Raw genomic sequence first — 19078 nt, forward strand, 5'->3', positions numbered from 1 at the left:
TATAGTTGGGAATTGGTCCTGCTTTGAGCAGGGGGTTGGACTAGATGACCTCCTGAGGTCCCTTCCAACCCTGATACTCTATGATTCTATGATCAATTAAATCTTCTGTGGCAGATTTCCCACCTTGTGTCTCTGATGTTTTCCCTCATTCCCAGTCCCGTCCCATCCAGGCTCTTCCGCTCTTTGGCTAAAATAGCCAAGGGTGGTTGGCCTTCCAGGCAGCTACCAGGTTTGCCATTGTCAGTGAGGCTTTCGGGAGGGCTGGTGGTTACACAAAGGAAGAACAATCTTATGCCTAGGGCAGTGGACTGGTGCTCAAGAGCCCTCGGTTCAATTCCTGACTCAGCTGCAGACTCCTGTGTGCCCTGCGCTCAGTAACTTAGTCTCTCGCTGTGCCTCAGTTACCCCCCTGTGAAATGAGGATGAATTTCAGGAGTGTCTGAGGATAAATCCATTAATGATTGTGACAGGCTCATATACTCCAGTGACAGGGCATGTAGGACAGGCAGAGCATTGATGGGAAGAGCTGTTTATCTCAGGGCTTCTCTATAGACAGGAAATCTGACCAGTATAATTAAACTGCTTTAGCTTTGCCGGTGTAACTCCCATGGGGCACTCTTACTGTGGAATCAGAGTCTTTGTCAGGTTTATTCATAGATTTTAAAGCCAGAAGGGACCACTGTGATCTTCTAGTCTGACCTCCTGTATAACACAAACCAGAAAACTTACCCAAAATAATTCCTGTTTGACCAAGGCCAGTGAAGTCAGTGGAGTCTTTCCACTGACACCAAGGGGCTTTGGATCAGGCTCTTTCTGGGCAGCATTGTCAGAGCTACAAGCAGGGCCTGGCTGCCATCCAAGGGTGCCAGGAGCTCAGACTAGATGATCATAATGGTCCCTTCTGACCTTAAAGTCTACGAGTCTATGAGTCTGACCCACAGCCCTGGGGATCACTCTGGGTAGAGCTACCAGAATATTATGATCTAAAAATGACAGATTTTTCAAAGTGAAAGTTTTTGTCAAGCATTTTCATTTTTTCCGAAGTTTCCATTTTTCCATTTTCACAAAGAAAAAAAATAAAACTGTTTTGGGGGTTTTGTAAAAAAAAAACTGGAAAATTAAAAGAGAAAATGAAAACGTACATTTAAAGAAAACCACTTTTTCAGATAATTTTTGAAAAGTTTTCAGGTTTTGGTTTCCCCTCCTTCCCGTTTTACCATTTTGCCACCACAAGAGGGGAAAAAATGGGGAAACAATATTTTTCACATAAGGTTTTTTAACAATAATTTTTTTATAAATTGCAACAAATATTTACCCCTTTTCACTCTGTCATCTTCTGGGCACTGATTATAACAGGGAGTCTTAAACTGTGCTCCAATGACCCTCACCTGAACATCTGGGCTCCCCCCAACATCCCCTGTCCAGCTCCTCTGCAGAGCTTACTCCATCCCAGGGGTGAAATGTGCCCAGCCACCAATCCCAGGACAATCCACTTGAGCATCAATTACTGCAAAGTTGCTCTGCAAAACTGCTCTGCCTTGTGCTCCTGACAGATTTCCCTTGAGGCCCTCCATTGTTTGTCTTCCCGCACAGGTGTTAAGGTCTATTCACAAGACTTTCTTTCCCACATGTTTCTTTGACCTTTTGCCTGGGTTCCTCCACTTCCTTATTCACACTGATTCGGGTTCCCTACTTGCTCAGAGGTCACTTCTCGATGCTCTTTCTCAACTGCCTTGTGTTCTTCCCACCTGGCAGTGTCCCATACCCATATCTCAGCAGGGACAGCAGACGCCTCAGGAACTCAGAATGGGGAGCGGGGACAGTCAGGGCAGGACAAGAAGAAGTGGCTGGAGCTGGGTGTGGAGGACGGGGCAAGTGGACACTAAGCAGGTGGGGAAGCCAGTGCAGTCCCATGGTAGGTATTATCTGGGGGCGGGGGGGGGAAATCACCCCTGTGCACCAGGACTAGACCCAGGTCCCATTTATGTCCCCTTAAGCCCAGAGCATGAATTTCCCCCTGGGAGAGCTGGGTCCTTCTCACCAGGGACTGGAGACCAGGGTGGAAGCAAAAGGTTCAGGGTCATCCAACATCCCAGGCCGCCCAGTCACAGAATGACGTTTCACCCTGGCCCAGCTCTGCCTTTAGCCGAGGGGCTGTCTCGGTCCCCAGGCAGTGATATGTTTAGACTAAAACAAGAAAACCAGGCCCCTTCGGTTCTCAATCTTGCAGCCCTAAATAGAGATGCTGTGGCCAGGACAGGGAAGGGGGGTGGCGCGGGGCAGGAAACGGGAAGCGGTGACGACTATCAGACCTGAGGAGGGGACAGAGCAGGTCAGACAGAGGCGGTGGAGTCTCTGCTACCTGAGCCCTACAGACCCCAGGGAGTCTGGGAGCAGGGAGAGGTGCTGTCTGGAGAAACTAACCCTGGGGAGCAGACGGGGCAGATCGGAGCAGAGAGAGCAGAGAGAGAGACTTCTCCTGAAGTACAGGGCAGTGGGGGCAGATCAGAGCAGGGAGCGACTGTGGATTGTCCCCTCCCGACCCCATTGAGGAGCAGAAGCCGCTGGGCTGTTTCCATCCTGATCTGTTCCCGCCACCACCGTGATGATCCTGTCTCTGTGCCTCTTGTTGCCTGGTGAGTATGTGGGAACCCTGTGCTAATTTTATAGCAGGTTGGGGGGAAGCAGAACCGAGAGCAGCCCCTGGCGCAGGCTGTCAGGAAATCCTCTTTAGTGGGAGAGAAATTTGAACCAGTGTAAACACTGAGTGTGAGAGCTACTGGGCCTGATCCCCAGTTGGTGTAAATCAGTGTAGCTCCATTGAAATCAATGCCGGTTTACACCAGCTGAGGATCTGGCCCTCTAGAGAGCTGAAGGGAAAGGTGGTTCCCAGCTCAGCTGTGTGTGTGAGGAACCTGCCATGCCCCAGATCTAACGTCCTACCTGGTTTGCTTCTTCACCAACACAGAAATCAGGAATGCATTTCCATATCTATTAAGGCAGTTTTTGTTCCTGAAGAGGGACCTTTTTATCTCCAGCACTAATCACATGTCACCTTTCTGTTCCCAGCACTGAGTCCCAGCAGCCAGGAGATCTGCTCAGCTCCCGGTGAGTCCGTCTGTCTGTCCCCAATCTTCCCAAAGCATTTACCCATCCCCTTTCAGTTGTCCAGCCATCACTTCTTGGGACGTTCCCTGGTCAGTGAGGTGCCAGTGGCAATAGCACGGGAAGGTGAATGGGCTGTGTGAGATCTGAGCGGGGATCCAGCCGACCCCTCCCTGTCCTGCTGCCTCTCAGCTCTGCTCTGACCCGAGGCCAGTGTGACATGCAGAGAGCCACGTCCACAACCCATCCCACTCCCAGGTCACTGGCCCTGGTAAGCAGAGAACACCACGGCTCTGACCACAAGGAATTCACCTTCCCATGGCACCAGCTCCCAGCACCTTGCAGTCACAGGCCTCTCCCCTGGAGCTCACAACCCATATAGACTCAGCCTGCACCTCGTTCTTAAATGTCAGCAGCACATTTAATAGCCAGCCCTGGGCGGGCAGGCAGCAATCAAGAGGGTATGGCCAAAAGGGACCATTATATGATCCAGGCAGAGCTCCCGTATGACCTGGTCCAGCAACCCTGTGCCCAGTCCAGCAGGGGCTGGCAGAGCCATTTCTTTGCTGGCTGCCTGGGCAAGACAGCAGCAGAGGACACCAAGGGGGTGGGGAAGGTGGCAGGCAGATATTGACCTGCCCAGCAGCAGCAGCAATTCACCTGCGAATTCAGAGCTGGGTCCCATCGCCCTGGAAATTCCAGGGAAAGAGCGATCTGGTCCCTGCTGCTGCTCCAGGACCTTCCCTTAGCCTGGGCCTGGAATTGCCTTCTGTGCCTCCTCTGCCAGATGAGACCTGGGGGGTGGGAGGGGAACAAGGACAGGGAGGATGTTAGAGCAGATGCCAGAAGGGTTAGGGATTGGACACAGCTCCTTGGCTGTCGGCTGCCGAGCTCCTTGGGGCAATAACTGGCCATCACTGCATGGGCTGCGGGGACAGACCAAGGTGTTGGCCAGACCCTAGACAGCCCTCAATCACCAGGGGCCTGTCATGCTGAGGGGTCACCTCTCTCCTGGCCGTACTGCCCCAGCTGAGTCAGCGGGTGCCTGCATCAGGACCCCTTGTTCTAGGAGAGTGAGCAGCACCCAACAATGGAAGCCCAGCCCGGCTGAAACTCCGACTCTTCAGCAACCCAAACAATCCCACTTAATAAAGCTTCTGGTCACAAGAGAGAGCTCGTGCACCCATCTGCACAGCTCGGCTGGAATCAGAGCCTCCATCTGAGACATGGCACAGACCTACCTGCCATTTACTTCCTGTCCCATTGACAGCACTGGGCACCACCAACACCCCACTGACAGCTGTGCCCCATTCCCCTTCCCAGGTGATCTCCCTGCCCCTGCCCTCCACCTGAACCAGACGTCCGCCCGGCCAGGGGACTCTGTGTTGCTCAAGTGCTTCGTGTTGTCCCATCACATGACCACCCGCATCGTCTTCTGCAAGGAGAGAGAGGAGATTTCATCCCAGCGGGGTTCAGAGGAGAAGGCCACCTATGTCTATGACCATGTGGTGTCCAGGGGCAGCTCTGGGAATTACACCTGTGGGTACGAGATCAAGTACAGTGACAACCAGGTGAACAGATCCCAGCTCAGCCCTGCCCAGCACCTCAGCCTCACTGGTAAGGGGTGTATGTGTGTGTGTGTGTGTGTGTGTGTCCCATCTCAGCCCTGCCCAGCAACTCAGCATCACACAAAGGGGGGAGGGATGAATGGCAGAGCGAGAACCACAGTTAAATAACAACCCCTGAAAATCCAAATATTGAAATTCATCAACATCCGAAATGAAAAATTTCTAACAAAACATCTTCATTCAAAATTTGACACAGGGAATCCCCCAGATTTTCACTCAGCTCAGTTCAGCTCAGACAGCTCAATCCTGGCAGGTGGGGGTCAAGGACATCATAGAAATGTCAGGCTGGAAGGGACCTCAAGATGTCATCAAGTCCAGCCCCCTGCACTGAGACAGGACCCAATAAACCTGGACCATCCCTGATAGGAGTTTGTCCAATCTGTTTTATAAACCCCCAATGACAGGGATTCCACAATCTCCCTTGGAAGCCTATTCCAGAGCTTCACTAGCTAGCCGAATGGTTAGAAAGCTTTTCCTACTGTCTAACTGTGATGAACTGGGACTGTTCTTACTGTGGTCTGTGAATGCTGACAGGGGAGTGTGGCTAGGATAGTCTGGATTGGGGGATGGGAGTCTGCCCGAAGGCGAATACCTGAGCGTGTAACATGAGAGCCCAGGAAGGGGTTGGAGGCCAGGTGACACCTCGGCCCGGGAAACTGAACAAAGGCTGTGGGAGGGATCGCTGAAGGCAGAGTCTTGGAAGCTGGGTGGTGAGATGGCTGGGAGGCAGAGATTGCTCTGACCTCCCAAGGGGGGCTGGGATGCCCTGGGACCCCGAGATGGAGCTAACTAAGGGGGGCCCTGTTGTCTGTGCCTGCAAGACCTGTCTTGGACTGTATTCCTGTCATCCAAATAAACCTTCTGCTTTACTGGCTGGCTGAGAGTCATGGTGAATCGCGGGAAGCCGGGGGTGCAGGGCCCTGAGTTCCCCAATACTCCGTGACACTAACCTAATCCTCCCTTGCTGGAGATTAACCACATTACTGTTTGTCCTACCTTCAGTGGGGCTGAGAACAATTGATCATCGTCCTCTTTATAACAGCCCTGAACATATTTGGAGACTGTTATCAGGTCCCCCCTAAGGCTTCTTTTCTCAAGACAAAACATGCCCAGTGTTTTTAACCTTTCCTGCTAGGTCAGGTGTCAAGGTTCCTTCCCCACTCTGAACTTTAGGGTATAGATGTGGGGACCTGCATGAGAAGCTCCAAGCTCAATTAAGGGCTTAGATATGGTTTTGCTGCCACAACTCCCGAGTGCTAACTCCCTTTCCTGGGTAGCCTTGAGAGACTTCACCAATTTCCTGGTGAACACAGATCCAAACCCCTTGGATCTTAAAACAAGGAGAAATTAACCATCCCCCCTTCTTTCTCCCACCAACTCCTGGTGGATCCAGATCCAACCCCCTTGGATCTAAAAACAAGGCAAAAAGCAGTCAGGTTATTAAAAAAGGCTTTTAATTAAAGAAAAGAAAGGTAAAAGAAAACCCTCTGGGAGAGATTAGCATACTAGCTACTCTCACAGACAACAGATTCCAAACACAGAGGATGTTCCCCTGGGCAAAAACTTAGTACACAAACATACCCAATTTGATTATTCCTCTAATTGCACAAGACAGGTTACAAAGAAATAAACATAAACCTATTTATTCACTTCACTAATACTCACTACTTGATAAGAGGCTGAATTCTGGAGCTTTTCCCTCCAGTCAAAAGTGAAAACTGACCCAGACAAAGGGAACTTCCCTCCTTCCTTTTGAACCATCTTGTCCTCCCATTGGTTCCTCTGGTCAGGTGTCAGCTAGGCTAGGTGAACTTCTTAACCCTTTACAGGTAAAAGAGGCATTAACCCTTAACTATCTGTTTATGACACGCCCCCTAAATCTCAGACAGTGTTGGACCACACTAACTGTGATTTTTTTCTAAACTGTAGAATAAACAGATTAATAAAACACATGCACCTTTACATAAACTACTACTTAGGTATAGCAAGGGCTAAAGAGTGTCGGAGGGTGCTTTGTAGGCTGCTTACAAAGTGTAGAATGTTAGTTCCTGGAGAAGGCGTAAACCCCTCCCATTGCTGCTTCACCAACTGTAATGGCCCCTTAACCTCACGGCCATACACAAGTTCAAATGGTGAAAACCCTAAACTGGGATGTGGTACAGCCCTGTAGGCAAAAAGCAACTGCTGCAACACTAGGTCCCAATCATTGGAGTGTTCATTTACGAATTTACATATGACGGCCCCCAAAGTTCCATTAAACCTCTCCACCAGGCCATTGGTTTGATGGTGGTAAGAGGTGGCAACCAAGTGATTCACCCCATGAGCTTCCCACAGGTTTTTCATGGTCCCTGCCAGGAAATTAGTTCCCGAATCGGTAAGGATGTCGGAGGGCCAACCTACCCTGGCAAAAATGTTTGCTAATGCCTGGCACACTCTTTTAGCCCTGGTGTTGCTTAAGGGTACTGCTTCCGGCCATCGGGTAGCAAAATCCATGAAGGTCAGTATGTACTGCTTTCCTCTGGGTGTCTTCTTTGGGAAAGGACCCAGAATATCCACAGCTACTCGCTGAAATGGGACCTCAATTATGGGTAGTGGATGGAGAGGGGCTTTGAGCTGGTCTTGGGGCTTTTCCACTCGTTGGCACACCTCACAAGACCGGACATAATTAGCAACGTCCTTGCCCATTCCCTCCCAGTGGAAAGACTTCCCCAACCGGTCCTTGGTTCTGTTCACCCCGGAATGGCCACTGGGATGATCATGGGCTAATCTCAAGAGCTTTACCCGGTACTTAGTTGGAACTACCAACTATTTTTGAGGATGCCAGTCTTCCTGGTGTCCACCAGAAAGAGTCTCCTTGTATAAAAGTCCTTGTTCTACAACAAACCGGAATCGGTTAGAAGAGCTGAGAGGCGGTGGGGTGCTCCGTGCCGCCGCCCAAGCTTTCTGAAGGCTGTCATCTGCTTCCTGCTCGGTCTGGAACTGTTTCCTTGATGCTGGAGACATCAGTTCCTCCTTGGACTGTAGACTTGGGCTTGGTCCCTCTGGAAGCAATGCAGGTGCTGGGGTTGTTTTCGTTGACTGTGAACCGCTGTCCACTGGTTCACTATGTGGTATTTCAGGCTCTGGCTGAGCCTCTTGGGTAGGGTTATCTACTGCTTCTGCCAGGTCAGGCTCGCTGGTGCCCTCTGGCGTTGGTGTTGTAGACGGGTTTGTAAGCGCTGGACTCAGTGCTGGCAATGGTTCTGGTGCTGGTTGCATTGCCAGTTCCGGTTCTGAGACTGGCTTTGGCTGGGTCTCTGGGATTGGATCCACTACGGCTGTGCAGTCGTTGCAGGGGATCCGGTTCCACCACCTCTGTCTGGGTCTCTGGTAACACAGACGGGGCCCTGGTGGACTGCTCAGGAACAGGGATGAGGGAGAAAGCTTGTTCAGCCTGGCTGCGGGTGACCATTCCCACCCTCTTGGCTAGCTTCACATGGTTGGCTAAGTCTTCCCCCAGTAGCATGGGAATGGGATAACTGTCATAGACTGCAAAAGTCCACATTCCTGACCAGCCCTTGTACAGGACAGGCAACTTGGCTGTAGGTAGGGTTAAAGAGTGTGACATGAAGGGTTGAATTGTCACCGGAGCCTCTGGGTTGATGAGTTTGGGGTCCACTAGGCATTGGTGGATAGTCGACACTTGTGTCCCAGTGTCCCTCCACGCGATAACCTTCTTTCCACCCACTCTCAACGTTTCCCTTTGCTCCGAGGGTATGAGAGCGTCATCTGGGCCTGGGGATCTTTGGTGTGAGTGTGGTGTAATGAACTGTAAAATTGGTTGGGGTTCTTCAGGCAGTGGGCCTTTTAATGTCTCAGTTCATTACATTTAAAACATCGCCCTGCTAAGATATCACCGGGGCGAGGTTGGCTGGCGGAGACTGGTGTGGTGGGGTGAGAAGGCGTCTGGGGTTTCCCTTGGGATGTGGGGGGGGGGCTTGGGTTGTCCCCGGTGGTAGGGTTTTGTTTCGGGTTGCCCCTTCTGATATTCACTCCAACTGCTATTAGTTTTTTTCTTTTCTGTCACCTCCACCCATTTGGCTCTAATCTCCCCCGCCTCGGTTACAGTTTTGGGTTTCCCATCTAGGATGTACCTTTCTATTTCCTCAGGAACACCCTCTAAAAACTGCTCCATTTTCACTAGAAAAAACAGATCTTCCGGAGATTTAACATTTGCTCCTGATACCCAGGCATCACAATTTTTGTCAATGTGGTAGGCATGTCGGGTAAATGACATGTCTGGTTTCCACCTTAGGGCTCTGAACCGCCGACGGGCATGCTCGGGTGTTAGCCCCATTCTGATTCTGGCCTTGTTTTTAAAAAGTTCATAACTGTTCATGTGTTCCTTAGGCATTTCAGCCGCCACCTCTGCTAAGGGTCCACTGATCTGCGGCCTCAGCTCTACCATGTACTGGTCTGTAGTGATGCTGTACCCAAGGCAGGTCCTTTCAAAATTTTCTCAGAAGGCCTCAGTATCATCGCCTGCCTTGTAGGTGGGGAGTTTTCTGGGGTGGGAAGCGGTACCTAGAGAGGGGTTGTTAGGGTTGGCTGGTATATCCTGCCTAGCCTTACCAATTCCAGTTCATGCTTCCCCTCTCTTTCCCTCTCCTCCATCTCTTTTTGCCTCAGCTCCATCTCCTTTTGTTTTTCCTCCATAGCTCTTTTGTGTGCAGCCTCAGCCCTGGCCATCTGTCTGTCATGTTCCTTTTCATTCTCCTCAGCCTGGAATTTGGCTAATTCTAGGTCCTGTTGCATAGCTTTTTTTCCTTTGTCTAACATTTTCCCCTTGGTCTACCTTAGCTATCTGGGGGGAGGGGGGATACAGCTTGGAATCTTTGGTTACTGTAATGTGACTCTTTAGGGAAAAAAACAAGTAAAACAGTTTTTTTCTCACTTGGCTTGGCAATATGTTAATGACCCTCCAGTGAACACAGCTGGAGCTTCCCTTCTAACAAAAAGCCCTCTGTTAGAAGTTCTTATCTGTTTGCCTTCAGGGTATCTCGCCTTCACTGCTTCCCCAGCATCTCAAAGGAGGGGAAAAAATCTGGCTTTTGGTTCCTAAAAAATCTCCCACCGCTGCTCACCATGTCAAGGTTCCTTCCCCACTCTGAACTTTAGGGTATAGATGTGGGGACCTGCATGAGAAGCTCTAAGCTCAATTACCAGCTTAGATATGGTTTTGCTGCCACCACTCCCGAGTGCTAACTCCCTTCCCTGGGTAGCCTTGAGAGACTTCACCAATTTCCTGGTGAATACAGATCCAAACCCCTTGGATCTTAAAACAAGGAGAAATTAACCATCCCCCCTTCTTTCTCCCACCAACTCCTGGTGGATCCAGATCCAACCCCCTTGGATCTAAAAACAAGGCAAAAATCAATCAGGTTATTAAAAAAGACTTTTAATTAAAGAAAAGAAAGGTAAAAGAAAACCCTCTGGGAGAGATTAGCATACCAGCTACTCTCACAGACAACAGATTCCAAACACAGAGGATGTTCCCCTGGGCAAAAACTTAGTACACAAAAAATACCCAATTTGATTATTCCTCTAATTGCACAAGACAGGTTACAAAGAAATAAACATAAACCTATTTATTTCCTTCACTAATACTCACTACTTGATAAGGGCTGAATTCTGGAGCTTTTCCCTCCAGTCAAAAGTAAAAAAACTGACCCAGACAAAGGGAACTTCCCTCCTTCCTTTTGAACCATCTTGTCCTCCCATTGGTTCCTCTGGTGAGGTGTCAGCTAGGCTAGGTGAACTTCTTAACCCTTTACAGGAAAAAGAGGCATTAACCCTTAACTATCTGTTTATGACATCAGGTTTTCTAAACCTTTGATCACTTTTGTTGCTCTCCTCTGCACTCTTTCCAATTTGTGCACAACTTTCCTAAAGTGTCACACCCAGAACTGGACCCTGTACTCCTCCAGCTGAGGCCTCACCCCTGCCAAGCAGAGCGGAACAATGACTTCCCGTGTCTTACATACAACGTTAGCCCTTTTGACAACTACCTCGCACTGCTGACTCAGATTCAGTTTGTGACCGATTCTAACCCCAGGCCCCTTTCAGTAGCATGGCCACCAGCCAGGTATTGTCCATGGTGGAGTTGTGTTAGGGCAGTGTTTGGGCCTGAGTGGGGCCATGCTCTGCTCTGATCTCTTTTGTATTTATTGCCTAGGTGATGACTCCAGCAGCGGTGGTGTCAGGGGTTCCTCCCCACAAGGTAAATGCTTCTGAGGAATTTCTTTATTCTGGGGACTGTTTTTAGGGAAAGGTGGGTCCTGGGCTGGGCAACCCCCAGTCTGAGTGTGATCGCCGTGATGATGGCTCTTGTGTATTTATTGCCTAGGTGATGACTCCGACAGCGGAGGTGTCGGGGGTTCGTCCCTACAAGGTAAATGCTTCTGATGCGTTTCTTTATTCTGGGGACTCTCTTTAGCGAGAAGTGGGTCCTGGGCTGGGCAACCCCCAGTCTGAGTGTGATCACTGTGACAGTGATGTAGAGGAAACACACAATCATAGAACAGGGTGACAGGCTAATTCAATGCAGCGCATTCTCCCTGCAGCTCTCCCAGGCTTTCAGCAGCATTGCTGAGCCGGGCAACATCTTTGCAGGGCAGGAAAATGGCTCTTTCAAAGGTGGAATCCCAAACCCTTCCGATGGGGGAGAGTCATCTGGAGTTCACTGACCCCCTCTGCTAAAAAGGCAGTCAGTGAATTATTTCCTCCCTCTGCACTCACTGTATTGTTGTTCTGGAAGGAGGCACCAGATGCATCATCACGCCTGGGCTCACAAGTACAGTAATTCTCTTTGGGTAATTAATTAATATACGTTCTGTGCTCCAGTCCTGGAACAAAGGTGTCACACACAGCATGTGGGCAAACCCGTTTCAGGAATTTATTTCAGCCCAGCACCAGTGCCCAGTTCCCAGGCAGCAACCGAGCCCTGGGAACTGACCGTAGCTGAGCCCAAACCTGGCAATTTCCCCAGCAGCTCCCCCCAAAGCGACTGCATCAGCAAACCAACACCTAACAATATGCTGGCAATGACTGTGTTCAGCACTCCCAGGGCTAGGAAAAGTGTCACCTACTGACTCCTGCCAGAGTGACACCAATTATATATGTGCCTCCAGAACTTGAGGGGAAATCATAGAATCATAGAATATCAGGGTTGGAAAGGACCTCAGGAGGTCATCTACTCCAACTCCCTGCTCAAAGCAGGACCTAATCCCCAACTAAATCATCACAGCCAGGGCTTTGTCAAGCCCAACCTCAAAAACTTCTAAGAACGGAGATTCCACCACCTCCCTAGGTAACCCATTCCAGTGCTTCACCACCCTCCTAGTGAAAGGTCAGAATTTATCGCGGGATACAAATGGGAAAGCTGGCTAGATCGTCGGGTTTAACGGGTAGTGATCCATGGCTCCATGTCTAGTTGGCAGCCGGTATTAAGCGGAGTGCCCCGAGGATCGGTCCTGGGACTGGTTTTGTTCAATATCTTCATTAATGATCTGGAGGATGGTGTGGACTGCACTCTCAGCAAGTTTGCAGATGACAATAAACTGGGAGGAGTGGTAGATACGCTGTAGGGTAGGGATAGGATACAGAGGGACCTAGACAAATTAGAGGATTGAGCCAAAAGAAACCTGATGAGGTTCAACAAGGACAAGTGCAGAGTCCTGCTCTTAGGAGGGAAGAATCACATGCACTGCTATAGACTATGGACCGAATGGCTAGGAAGCAGCTCTGCAGAAAAGGACCTAGGAGTTATGGTGGACGAGAAGCTGGATACGAGTCAACAGTGTGCCCTTGTTGCCAAGAAGGCTAACGGCATTTTGGGCTTTATAAGTAGGGGCATTGCCAGCAGATCGAGGGACGTGATCGTTTCCCTTTATTCGACATTGGTGAGGCCTCATCTGGAGTACTGTGTCCAGTTTTGGGCCCCACACTACAAGAAAGATGTGGAAAAATTGGAAAGAGTCCAGCGGAGGGCAACAAAACTGATTAGGGGGCTGGAGCACATGACTTATGAGGAGAGGCTGAGGGAACTGGGATTGTTTAGTCTGCAGAAGAGAAGAATGAGGTGGGATTTGTTAGCTGCTTTCAACTACCTGAAAGGGGGTTCCAAAGAGGATGGATCTAGACTGTTCTCAGTGGTACCTGATGACAGAACAAGGAGTAATGGTCTCAAGTTGCACTTGGGGAGGTTTAGGTTGGATATTAGGAAAAACTTTTTCACTAGGAGGGTGGTGAAGCACTGGAATGGGTTACCTAGGGAGGTGGTGGAATCTCCTTCCTTAGAGGTTTTTAAGGTCAGGCTTGACAAAGCCCTGTCTGGGATGATTTAGTTGGGAATTGGTCCTGCTTTGAGCAGGGGGTTGGACTAGATGACCTCCTGAGATCCCTTCCAACCCTGATATTCTATGATTCTATGATCATGAGGACATTAGAGGTCACTTACCACAGGACTCAGCCAGCTCCAGCCAGTGGGGACTTGCCAGTGGCTGCTTGGAGAGGCCATTCACATCAAGGTTCTTTCCTAGGGACGGATCTAAAGCTCCTGTTGGGAATTACAATCCCTGCCGTCCTGGTTCTGGCTGTGGTGTTTTATCTGCTGGGAAAGAAAGGTGGGTATGAGAGAATGAGACCAAGCCGTGTTAGCAAATGTACAGACAGACGTGGCAGAGACAACTCCTTAGATCCCCTGTCCCCAGTGTGTCTGGAATGGGGGAAGAGAGATGATCAAAGACACAGTGAAATTGTGTTTTTGGGAGGGTGGCTGGAGAGACAAATCAAAGAGATGATTAAAGGGATTATCATTGTGATTAATTATATGTATTGAAGTAGCACCCTGGGGCCCCAGTCAGGGATCAGAGCCCCACTGTGCTAGGTGCTGTACATTTTTATTAGGTGTGTTACTGTAGTGCACTGGAGCCTCAATCAGGAATCAGGCCTCCACTGTGCCAGGCGCTGCAAACATCAGTAATGAAGGGGACAGACCCTGCCCCAGAGATGGTCACAATCTGGGGCTCAGCCAGGGGCGTGTGTCTGGATGGAATATCGACACACAGGTACCTAATGCTGCAGTTCAGGAAGGCATCCCTTAGTCAGGAAAGACCCTTACACCTGTGCCCGTGTATAAGTGGTTTCTTGAATCAGGATCTAACAGCTCTGAAAATAGAGCTCTGGACACAACTCTGTCCTGCCAACCTTTCCTCACACAGCGTCCCCAGCCCCAAGCTTTCACAGCACTCGAGTCACACCAACAATCTCGAGACTGGCTTAAAACTCATGGGATTTCCAACAAGTCACCAGTGTGAGGTCTTTGTATTTGCCTGGGGGATTTGATCTTTGTGGGGTCTCTCAGTCACATTTTCAGGCTTTTCTTCCCAAACACGAGGGTTATAAATTTATACTTTTTTTTTTTAATGAAAGCCAAGATTCTCACTGAAGCCCCTGATTCTCAGATCTAGGACTTTACGTAGAACATGAAATGCCATGAGATTGCCATTAAAATTTTCAGACTTAGCCACACCACTCCCAGGGGTAGTCAGTGGGGCTGGTTGAGGAGAGTGCTGGGCTGGGCCATGGGTTCTGCATCAATGTGATGATGAATTTGGGCCATGTCACTCAGTTTCCATCTCTCTCTCTCTCTGCCCATGAGAAAACGTGTCCTCATCTCTGATCACATTGTCTCATTGCTTCCAGTTGCATCTCTACCAAGGGATCAAAGGTAGGAGGAGATTATTCCCTCTCCCGTCTTGTTTTCTTTCTGGGTCCCTTCTCTCTGCCTCACAGAAGGGCCAGCAGCTGAGTAGCTCAGCTCTCCTGACGCAGGAGGTTTCAGTCTGTTCTGGAGGAATTTTTGAAAAGGTCAGGGAAGGATGGACTCCCTGGTTGGGGTGGGATCTGGAAGTTAGGAGAAGACACTTTAAGGAAGAAGTGTGCCAAAGTGACGTGTTCCCATCAAATTCACTGACAGCAGAGTGAGTGTGTTTGAAAATCACCCCAAGATGTTTGAAAGAATTAAAGTGACCCTGCTTCACACTCAGGCGGTGTTGGGGCTGGTCAGCCACAAAGCGACACCGACCGAACCATCCAGTTCCCTAGAACCGGGTCTGTTCTACTGGGGCAGAGCTGGGAGTGGCCAGGCCTGGCTGGGAACCAAAGGTCTCCAGTCCATCCAGATGCTGTGGGTAACACCAGGGGCGTAGCCAGGTTCTAACATCAGGGGGAGCGAACACATAAAAAAAGGCGCCACCCGACATATCAAATTACTAATTACATCCACTCCCTCCCACTTCCTGTCCCTCTCAGAACTTCCAACACGCCCCGCTCCTTGTCCCCTGACTGCCCCCCCCCGGGACCCCTGTCCCTAACCGTCCCCCCGGACCCCCCCCCCCCCCCCCTCCCCCCTCCTGCTCCTTGTCCCCTGACTGCCCCCTTTTGAGACCCCCCCACCCTAACTGCCCCCAGGACCCTACCTCCTACCTGTCCCCTGACTGCCCCGACCCTAATCCACACCCCTGCCCCCAGACAGACCCCCAGGACTCCCACGCCTATCCAACCGCTCCCCGCCCCCTGACAGGAACCCCAATATACACCGAGACACACTCTGTAATCCAAAGTGGGGCGGGGGGGGCGAGGGACCACACACAGCTCCTGCCATTGAGGGTACATGGGCAGCTGCTTCTGCCCTAGCACCTGGCTTTAGTGTTTAGCCAGAAGCCTTTGCCAGCAGGCAGAGGGTTACTGCTAGAGTCTGGTACAAACAGACCTAGCAGAGAACTCAACAATAGCACTGCCTCTGCTATCCCAGCACAGAGCCCATCAACAAGACAGGCAGAGACGTGCTTAATACAGTGCATGGGGTGGGGAGGGAGAGGGAGTACAGACAAAGGGATGGGACATGGAGAAAAACCACAGAGACAGAGAGAAGGAGAAAGTGAAGAAGGAGGAGAAGCCAGGAGGCTGTGTCTCTGGAGGGAAGGCCTGGGGGAGGGGCGTTCAGATGCAGCATGTTAATGAGACCCTTGCAAACACAAGGGAAAGAAGCAGGGAAGGGCTTGTGTCTGGGCAGAGGACACAAGCGGGGCTACTCACTCAGTCTCCTCTGTGGTACTCGGTAGCAGGGCCCAGGAACTGAAAATCTCTTAACCACACAGAATTGTTAACTGCTCCCAAATCCTTTTGTGCCATGGCTGCAAGCTTAGAAGAGCTTAAGCTGTGCAGTGCCTCAAGCAGGTTTGCATTGTATTACCCAGATGAAAAGCCCAGCAGAGAAAGCTTGCAACTTTCCCAGCTCTTTCAGCAATGTATGGGGCCTTTGAATCACTCGGGATACATCTTCCAGCCCCTCTCCACACCCCCAGAAAGTTCCCCACCACCACCATCCAACCCTCTCCCTGATCCCTGACTGCCCCCCAGGATTCCCCTTACCACCATGCAGCTCCAGCCGCTGGCTGCCCCTGGAGCCAAATTTAAACATGCCTGGAGCGGCAAAAAAGTTAGAGCCGGCCCTGACTGTGCAGAAGGGACTCTGAGCCAGTTGCCTTTGCAGCATGGCCCAGGGGGACGAGCTCATTGGGGCCCAGGCTGCCCCCAGTGCCAGGGGAGCTGCTAAGTGCTGCTGTCTCGCCTTCTACCCACCACCCTGTCAGGAGGTTTTGAGGGAACCCTCCCCCACCCTCCACATACACAGACTCTGCAGGGAGCCCTCATACAGTGTCTAAGGGTTGTTCCCCATTGCTCTGCAGCCAGCACTTGCCACTCAGGGCTCCTCCTGACTCCTGCTCCCCTCTCCCTCTGACTTCCCAGTCACCTTCTGAAACCTGCCGGGCCCACTGCTGCCCTTCTGAGGGCCACAGGGCCCATACACTTGTTCTAAAACCCTGCCTGGTCCATGCCGGCATCACAGCCCCAGAGCTCGGAACTGATTCAACAGCTGCACATTGCCCCGAGAGGGACTCCAGCAAATCTCCATGGCCCCAGCCTAGCCGGATATGATGGGGCAGAAGCCAGCCCTCAGGGTGGGGCAAAGAGAGCCAGGTGGGAGTCCAGGGAGTCTATGGGGTGACCAGCTGGACACAGAGAGGGAAAGGCGCATGGGGAGACTAAGGGCCGTTTCCAGGCTCTGCCAGTGTCCGGCCCAGCCTGGATTCCCAGTGCAGCAACTCTGCTAATAAAACTGTGGGGACACAGGGGACACGACACACAGACCCTTGGTACTGAGAGCCCTCATCCCTGCCTGCATCCTGCGCCCCCATCCTATAGGCTCTTAGCTGCCTATCCCCTAATATTCCCTCCCTCCCTCCTCCTGACATATAACCAGTCTCTCCTCCCAAACACCTCCAACCTGCCCTCCTGGGACGTGAGAGCTGGTTAGCAGACAGGGCCAGAAGTGGGGTCTGAAGCTGCATTTTCACACTGTGCAGAGTTGAGCCTTAACAATGAACATTCCGTCTTTCTACATTGTGAGCAGCCCTGGGCCAAAATTCCAGTTTTATTTGAATGAAAAAATTTCAAATAAATAATTTTCTTCAAATTTTTCACAAAAAAATGTTTTTTTTCTGACAAAATAATTGAAATTGAAACAAAACAAAAATATTAATTCAAAAGAAAACAAAATTAGCATTTTGTTTAAGCCTTTTTCATTAAAAATTTCATTAAATAAGATGGTTTTGGCCAAACATTTGATTCTGGTTAAACTATTGTGCATGAAAAATATTTCTGTGGAAAAATGTCACCCAGTTCTAATGACTGAGTTCTCTTCAACTTCTGTCCTGAGATGTCAGGGATTTTCGGTTCCCCCCCTCCTCCCCCCGAAGCTTAACTCCATGCTGAACTAGTAGGGTTTTGGTTAGTTGGTTTCTTGGCCATTTTACAGAAGTAGAACAGGATGTTCAAGTCTCAGTTTTATTAGACTTTCCCTGCATAAATGGTGACACCACCATGTTCACTGCTTATCCAGAAGTTGGATTTGCTGCCTTTCTCCTGAATGTGAGCTGAATGGAGATGTAAGGTCCTAGCAGCAGAACCAGCCATGGGAAGAAATCTCCTCACAGCTGGAGCTCTGAAAATAGACTCAGTGTCACCAATGTGACAGAGAGAGCACTGATATCCCCTGTCCTTATTACTCCCCACAGGGAACGAGCCCAGCACGACACCAGCAACACTCCTGAAGATCATATTGAATGTAAGAGCTTTTGTAGAGTATTGGGGTTACTGGGGTCACATTAATATGAGGGAGAAAGGCAGGAGTTGGGTATAAATATGTTAATTGGTGGGGGTTGGACAGATCCCAGGTCAGACTGTCTGGCCAAGAGTTAGAACAACAAACTGCCCGTGATAAAAGTGAACAAGGAGAAAAAGTTCTCAGGCTCCCAGGACTCGTGCATCTGAGTCCCTGAGGTTCCTTCGTCCCACCCTTTTCCAGTCCTGCATTGCCATGGCTTAGAGGACTGAGCCAAAGTGTTTCCCCCTTCCTGTCCCTCATGGAAAGGACACATCCTGGGGAAAGCTCCCATTGAAAAGTGTTCCACCCCCTTCACTGGGACCTGGGTGCAACAGTGCCTCATGGGAGTTGTAGTTCAGGCATCTTATGCTCCTGATCTCTTTGAGCCAGACTCACTTTCTCCCCTCTTGGAGAAGGGATGTATTACATCATGGGAGTCCCTGGTTGCAGTGTATCATGGGAGATGAAGTCCAGCCAGCCAGCTCAACCTATAGAGGAGAATATCAGCATGAGGCAATTGAACTACAAGTCCCATGTGGCACCCAGGTGGTATTTGAATCTGACTATTTTTGCTTTTGGCCAAAATATTGCAGTTTTGGGGCACTAATTTTTTGAACAAAATGTTGAAATTTTCTGCTAAAAGCTGATGCTGTTTTGGACAAAATAGCTCTGTTGAAAACCCACACAGAAGTTTCCACTGAACATCTTCAACAGCGGAATTAAATCCTTCTGCTTCAGTATCCCCTAGCGACCCTGCTCAGTCTCCATTGTGCTCAGTGCTGCCCATGGGGGAGCCCTGCCCTGGCTGGGGGAGAGGTAGGAGCTGGGGGGGTTATAATTTGTGCTCAGCGAGGTGCCTTCCCTTAAGGGCATTTACACCCAAGTGACTGTGTGTAACTGTCATTCTCTCCCCAGATGCCTCTGTGAATTGGGTGGGAAGCGCCAGGGTGAGTCGCAGCTTTTATTAACGACAAAGTGAAGTGATAGAAAAGAGCGATTCATTTGCCTGTTCCACGTCGGCAGCAATCCATGGGCTTGGAACATGGATTTACTCAGAATTCCCAGGCTTCTGGTT

At 50.3% G+C, this 19078-nt stretch overlaps 1 long non-coding RNA gene across 1 annotated transcript; it reads right to left on the reverse strand.

Annotated features, from left to right (window-relative positions):
- Window positions 1-3824: 3824 nt before the first annotated feature.
- LOC117870346 lies at window positions 3825-16266 on the reverse strand. The gene is made up of 3 exons (XR_004643961.1): window positions 16209-16266; window positions 13231-13383; window positions 3825-3899 (listed from the first exon to the last, which is right to left on the reverse strand). It is a non-coding gene; the product is annotated as an uncharacterized LOC117870346 (long non-coding RNA).
- Between the last annotated feature and the right edge of the window lie 2812 nt (window positions 16267-19078).

Source organism: Trachemys scripta, unplaced genomic scaffold, assembly GCF_013100865.1.
Source record: "Trachemys scripta elegans isolate TJP31775 unplaced genomic scaffold, CAS_Tse_1.0 scaffold_26, whole genome shotgun sequence".
In the NCBI taxonomy this organism is placed as follows: domain Eukaryota; kingdom Metazoa; phylum Chordata; order Testudines; family Emydidae; genus Trachemys; species Trachemys scripta.